The sequence below is a fragment of the Bactrocera latifrons genome, unplaced genomic scaffold, assembly GCF_001853355.1.
Source record: "Bactrocera latifrons isolate USDA-ARS-PBARC rearing strain unplaced genomic scaffold, ASM185335v1 scaffold_69, whole genome shotgun sequence".
In the NCBI taxonomy this organism is placed as follows: Eukaryota; Metazoa; Arthropoda; class Insecta; order Diptera; family Tephritidae; genus Bactrocera; species Bactrocera latifrons.
In genome coordinates, this window is record NW_017537367.1 from 458,163 (window position 1) to 466,022 (window position 7,860).

The 7,860-nt window shown below is 33.7% G+C and overlaps 1 protein-coding gene across 1 annotated transcript in view; it reads left to right on the forward strand.

Moving 5' to 3' along the window:
- Window positions 1-7,860, forward strand: part of LOC108975730 (dual specificity protein phosphatase 15) — a 48,434-nt gene that overhangs the window by 38,630 nt on the left and 1,944 nt on the right. The window lies entirely within an intron of this gene.

Here is a 7,860-nt window from a genome sequence, read left to right on the forward strand (position 1 = left end):
TTTTTATTATTTTTTTTTTTAATTTTTTCATATTTTTTATACTTTTTTTTTAATCAATACATTCCACCCCACTGTACCTATTCGTCATCACCACAAAATATAAGTTTCTTCATACTAGTCATTACTCACCTTACTGTAAATTCAATTGTATAGTTTTTGCTATCGGTCTTGCCTTTAGGTCCGCTCTTGTTGCGATCGGTGTAAATTTACCTGCTGTTAGCCAACACTTTATCGTCCATTCACACACACTCCGCTTTACCTAACACCATATGTTTATATATTATACATGCATGTGTGTATGGCTTGCTGCCACCTGCTACAAGCTGCTCATTGCATCATTGTTATTCTTATGATTTTATTTACATATGTTCCCTCTCTGCTGCTGACTTTTACTGTTTTTGCGCTTTGCCATTCCTTACCTTTCCATTTTTACTGCCACTTTGCATCTGTCTCCAACACAAAACAGCAGAAAATTACTGTGAGATATAGCATCAGTGCCAAAAACTGTATGAGTTGTTGGTAAAACGCGTTTTGACCATGACTTATGCAAAGCCAACGGAAAAGAAGACATACAATAATGCATAAATAATAAGAAAGATGAGAAATAAACAAAATAGTAGTGAGAATTTGAAGTTAAAAAAGCGAAGGTGTATGTTTACGGCAGTATGGTAGCAGGGCTGTTACTCACGGGTTAAAAGTAAATCACAGCGCCGCGTGAGTGCCTTTGAGTCAGCTGCTTGTCAACTCTTTTTATTTTTTTTATTTTTAATATGGACATGAATGGGGTTTATTGTGAAAGAACGCAGAACAAGGCAAGGAGCAGCGCGCTTACGAAAAGTCGCTATAAATTAAGTATAAATAACAATTAAGGCAAACTGCGCATGAGTCAGCGTCACAAACGGCAGCGTAAAATATCAACAAAAACAGTTTAAGAAAAAAATCAAATGAGTCTTGAATTTTAAGATCACATAGCAAGAATTACAGAATAAACAGAAATATTGCTTTTTTTTCAATTAAATATCAGCATGCCACCGGTTACAGTACGAGGAAGCTACGCGCATTTACTTACATATTATAATTATATACGCAAGTATTTACTGTAACGCTTAAATCTGAAGGACATTTCGGTTGAGTCGGCACACGGCAGACAGCACAAAGCCATAAAATGTGTGTAATGAGAACAAAACGCCGTGTGAACAAAATAGTAGCATCCGAAAGTGTGTGCCTGCGTCATGCCTGTCTGGCGCACATGACGCCACGCCAATACTCGCCACGCCGACAGCTGCTGCTTGTTGCCTTTATGCGTCAGTCGGTCAAATTAACGGCGACCTGCTGAATGCGCGCGCCTATAGCCAACAACAAAGCTGACTACTTAATTTTATAGATATGTGACATATAAGTATGTGTTTATGTATTTTTAAATGCATATCGCTAAAGCGCAGCCAGCTCATCGCCTGATAATCCCACAAGCACACACACTCGCATATGCATGAAATCGTATTTTTGATATGTTGCAGCTGCAAGTGACAAGCGTGTATGTGTGCGTGCCGTTTGCGCTAAGAGTCATCCCCAAAATATTCTTAATCATCACGTTCAATTAAGAATAAGCGCACAAAGCAAACCAATCGAGATGAGCTGTAAGCATAAAACTGTAAGAATTTTCACGAACTCGCAAGTGTAGCACGTTTCCGAGCAAGATGCAACAGCGCCGACCATGTATGTAAGTGATGACACCGCAACACGTCATCAGCGCGCGGCTGTTGGTGCATTAGCGGCCGCAAACTGGCGGTCATTCAGACAGACAGCTGGCAGACCTTGCGTCATTGCGCATTTTGGGCAGCGTGATGCGTGCAACATTTGGCGGCAACTTGCAGCGCGCCACACGACTGGTGACAATACTAGCGCGTGCATAGCTGACATTCCTTTGCGATGAAGAGCGCGCTGTCACCCACTAATTGCGCGCTAGACGCGGTGCTATATTATTCATCAGCATTCATAATGAGTAAAAGCAAGGCACATATAAAGGTATCTACATGTGTTTATTTGTTTCTAAGTATGTATGTATATATTTTTGTATGTATGCATGTAAATGTAAGCAATTTGTTTAATATTTACTTCCGATGCGTTGTCGCCAGCCCACATTCATTCATTCACATCGAAAGCATTCTGTATTTGCGTGTGAGTAAGCAAAAGATCGTCTGCGAGTCACGCATGCGCACCACCACATTTCCTTTTACAGTCGCCATTCAGAATGTGTTGCTTTGGACGGCGCTTAATCATCGCTTCGCGTAATTATTCGCCGGCTTAGTCAAGTATTGTGTTATGCGCTATTATACGTAATTTATTTTTATTGTATCAGTAATGCTTATTTTCGCCAATAACAATCGTAATTAGTTCGCACGAAAATGCGAACCGGCGACAAAAACGGTAGCCGCAAGCGTGTGAAAGCGCATTGTTCCACGCCATCAAAGTTATTAATGCGCACTATGTAGCTACTGCTACGACTCACCGGCATTTTTAAGCGCTGACAAAGTGGATAATTAGCCAAAATCGTAGCTTAACCAGAGATAAGCTTCAAGTAGCTTCGGTGTTCAGACACATAAACTACTGTTAAAATACATATTTATGTTGCAAAGCACCCTACTGTTTACTGAAATTTATAATTTTGCCGTTGTACTTGTTTTTTGACCGTCTAATTTCCGCTTACCCAGACGCACCATCATTTCGTATAAGGCGAATATACATAAAATCATAATTGCGTATTGCCTAATAGCTCACACCACTAAGCTCAAGTACACGGCGCAAATGTATACTTAGCGAATAGCTTGAGTATACTGTCTGCAATACTATCAACAACAACCACAACAACAGCGCATAGATTTAGCCAAACAATTGTGTTTACTTTTAAGGCTATTTCCACTCAAGTTGAATGCTTTGGCAAACATTATGAGTCAGCAATGTTATTACCGCCATATTACGACTGACATACATGCATACTGTTAATATAAGTGTATGTAGACATGGCTATATTAGCGTCAGGCAGACAGTGTGGCAGTTATTGAATGTTGCAAGGAAGTCAGACGGACAGTTAGTTTGTTAGAAAGACAATGTGGCATAGCTCTCGATTTGATTAACTTTTGTTTTTGTTGTTTTTGCTTCATGTGTGTGTATCATTAATGCTAGCTGGCTGCTTGACACACCCCTTTGCAGCATTTTAAGTGCACTCCCAAAAACGTTTAGCTTTTTCGTCTAATTTTTCACATAATGCTAAAAATCGTAGACTCGCCACTCAAAGGTGGGAATTAGGTACGAATTTAAAGTACTTATGAGCAATAGCTGGCAGTCATGGCAATGTACATAATATATATCCGTAGTTACTAATTTGTATTAGAAAAGGTTAGTTTTGAGTACAAAAAAACATATCTAGTAACAAAAAAATATATTTTTTTATTGCTTAATTTAAAAACTTTTACTCACGATAATGCTGTTGATTTGAGAAAATCAAAAAAAAAATTTTTTAAATAACTAAATTTATACTAGTTTTTTTTTTGTCTTCACTGCTCGAAAAGGCTTGGAATTTCGAAGCTATTTATAGAAACCAATAAAGTTATTCGATACTCCCAAAGTTACGGCAAATAGAATATAAACAAATCAAACTCATCATTATACCATTTTATTACATTTTTACCAGTTTTTTTATGTTCACTATTCTCAAAATTTTCGAATTTCGAAACTAACTGATTAAAACTACTAACTGTATCTAACTAAAAAATTATACCAGTTGTTTATACCAGTCGATATTCTCCAAGATATGGGTATGATATATATGACAAGTAATTTCAAATTAAATTCATAACAAGTTTGTGATTGATATCCACAATTATCAATTGAACTTCACACACTCACAGAAAAGCTGAGAAAAAATCCAGAAACCACAGAAATTTTTTTTTAAATTTCTGCGAAATATTTTTTTTCATTAAATTTCAAATTTCATCTAATTTCAAAGTAATTTGTATTCAACACTTCATAATCGTTATCGCCGCTTTTTGTTTACAAAGTTAGGCGCCACATTCTAATGGCGACCTCATTGGCACTCTTATAACTTGACGCTCACTATTTCTTACGAAATTTCATATTCTATAGTATGTAAATAATAAATTTTATTTCGTAATGTATTTCCTTATAACTCTGTAAGCGTTTCCTATCAGCAGCTGTGCTATTTTATATTGTTTGAAGTCAACGTTTGTAAACATTTATACTCATATGAGTTATATGTATACGTGTGAGTAAAATAGTATAAAAAAAAATAAACAAGAAATATCATTAAACTGATCCAAGGGCTTTTGCGCTATTTAAAGTCGCTGTGTAATTTAATTTATGCGACTACGAAGCGAATTATGATCTAATTTTTATTTTTATTATAGCGAAGCAAAATTTTCGACAAGTATACATACATATCTATGTATTTGTACATGAGGTATGAGTTAGTATATGAAAGAAAGAAATATGAAGAGAAGGCTGCTAGCACCTGTGTCAATTGGAGTATGTACACATGCATACTCGTTTTTTCAAGATTCGCATAACTTTTATTCGTTAAAAATTTTGATGGCATTTTTCTCTATTGATTACAATATTCTTTTTGAATTAAATTCTCTGGCTTTAGAACCTATTCTTATTACTTTTTTTTTTTTAAATACTCTTAAGGCTTACGTCTTTGCTTAATTGAAGTATGAAAAAGTAAATTAAAAAGTTATGCCAACCGATAAACCTCCCATACATACATATGTACTCTTTTTTATATTAAAAAGGCTATGCTCTCTATTACAAAATAAATAAAAAGCAAAGATACGACTCGATAAGATATACGAGAGTGCGCTTGTATATACATATGTATGTGCATACAATACTTTATTAAAAGATTTATTTTTTGATTTATAAATTGGCCCTTTCTTTCAGTATTTATGCTATAAAATTTTAGTACTTTTATAGGAACTTTAGTTTTGGGATTTCTGGTTAAAGATTATTTTAAATTAACTAATTTTTTATATAATACAATTCAAAAGCAAAAATAAATACTTTGTATAAAATTATAGCATTTTTATAGGGAGTTCGCTTGACAACTAAACTCAGAAATCAAAAGATTACGAAATATTTAATTGAAGAAATTTGCTATAAAATTATAGCATTTTTATAGGAACTGATTTTTAGATCGACTGATCATTATAGCAAGTAAAAATGCATTTTGTGCACACTTGTGTATTTTTTTGTAATATCACTGGCATTACGCACGGCATTCTAAACAAAATCTTATCAACGTTATTTACGCAAAGTATTTTTAACAATAAAAAATAAGAAATACAAACAAGCTATAATTACTACCGTCATAACAATGATAAGATTGCTTAACAATTGCATATTTTTATATTGCTAATAAAACAATTGTTAAATTATAACTATTTTTTCTATTGCTCTTAATAATTTCACAATTGTACTATTTTGACCGTCACCTGCAACAAAATGTATATTTATAGCAAAATGTATTTGGATAATTTTTAGTTAAGAGATAATTTGTTCGAGTTTTTTCAGATACGTATACTTAAATATCCGATTTCCTTGACGTCAGTTTTTTATTTTGTTGTATTTTGCTTAGTAATCAAAAAAATTTGAGGTAAGACATTCAAATTATTCGTGAATAATCGACCAGCGTGCTATTAGTGTCTTTTTTAAATTGATACCCCAAGACTTAAAATCGAAAAGCGCATAAATCTCCTATAAAACTATATAAATAATAAACATCTGTTTCGAAATAACAACAAAAGCAAAAAATAGCATAAAAAACGCTCACCCTCCTACATTGTTCTCTCCTGCCATAATCGCGATGCGGAACCTTCATTTAATTGAAATAAAATATTGACTACTGATTTATTGTCATTTTCTTGCTGTAAATCGCCATATGCACATACAAAGTATATGTAAATACATAAATCTACATGTAATACATATCGACATATTTCGTCAATCAACTCCATGTTTGCTTATCGCTAGCTGTAAAAGCCTTAAGCGTGCTACGTATGCACTTAAATGCTTGCATTTGCCATACGTCAATAAAAATTGCTGCAGCCAGTGCACTACTCCACCCATTAAACAGCCACCACCCGCCAGTGTACCCTTACACAGCCGGCATAGCCCATCAATCAGCCGAACGACGTTAGTCAATAAGTCAGTCGGTCGGTCGATAGTGGCGAGGAGCTGGCTGTGAATTGTGCCAACAAGGCTGCCAGCAGCGAGTACATTTCTGAGTCATTCGCATAGGCAAGAAAATAAAACAAGAAAATAGTAATAAAAAACAATAATAATAAAACGCAAAAACAAACATTGTCAACACCGTAACGTTATTGAATTGCGGTATTATTGTTTGTTACTCTTCGACTATCGTCGTATTTACGCTCGTCGGCTTAAGTAAGTAATCAACAGCGACGAGAACTTCGGTAGCAACAAAACAAAAAACGATAAAGTAGTTAGCGTATGAGCAAAATAGTAAGCAAAAATACTTTTTTTGTTTGCACGTAATATTGTTGGTAAGTGTATGTGGACTACGTCAATGGGCTGAATTTGCCTCGACTGCGACGCGTTTACATGATTTACACCTAGTTGTTGTTGCAGGGCAATCAAATATGCGCAAGTCGAAAATTTTCCAGTTTTATATCCAACTCAAGTCAAATTTTGAAAATTTCGCTTTCACGCTCTTATCATTTGATGGCTGTTTTTTTATTTTAATAATTTTTATTGTATGTGACTCAATAAAATATCGCAGTTAGTTGATAAATAGGCGAAGTAGCGTTTTGTGGTATTGTTGCTATTGAAGGAATATAGTGCAATGCACCGTAATAACTGATATAATTACTTATCTATGCATATACCTCTGTACACTGTATGTTCTATGAATGCGTGTTTGTATCTACTTATTTGAGCAAATTTGCTTGATTTTGATAACAGAGTACTTTCGATAACCTCAAAGAAACTATGTTGGTAAAGATGTTGTACTATTTATCCGACATTGTTTTTGAATAACTGAACATTCTAGTATACGAGCATAACTAAATTTTTTATGTTACTAAATTAATGAAGAACATGAGAATTTGTGAGTTGCTTGGATAATGCAGCTAAATTTCATTGACTAGAAAAAAGTAATTTTCTTCGTTGTAAATTTCAAATTCTAAGACATTTTGTAAAGAAATATTTGAAAAAAATTGGGTTATTTCATACTTCAGTAAGCAGAAAATGTTAACTTGTACGCTAGATCTCACTATGAGCTTTCACAAAGCGGTTTACACTAATTATAAAAACGCAATTTTATACACCTTTCTTACCGTTTTTTAAATTCATACATGTATGTATGTTTTATAATTTTATTAATATTAATTTTGATTTATAAAAAAATAAGTAAGGAGCTTGAAAAAGCAAGTTTATAGGTACTGTATCGAAAGCAATAATTTTATGGTGATCCTCAATAGTGACTTAAACTCATCAAAAATGTGATTAAAGAAGTTCGAGCGATTTTAACTCATCAAAAATTTAATTAAAGCAGTTCGTATCAAAAAATCACCACTGCGTATACGTTACCGAAAGTGTGGCGTACAAATAATTTCAAGAAAATGTTGCATACACTTAGGCGTGCTCTCAATTAAAATTTATAGCAGTAAAAATAATAGCTGATATAAAGGAAGAGAGTACTTTTACAGTAATATTTCAATAGGATTTCTGATAAAATATCGTTTGTTTTAATTAAAAGTAACAGTTTTTTTAAAGGATTTACCGAACTTTGCATATTTTAAGCGCGGTTTTTAAAAAATATTATAA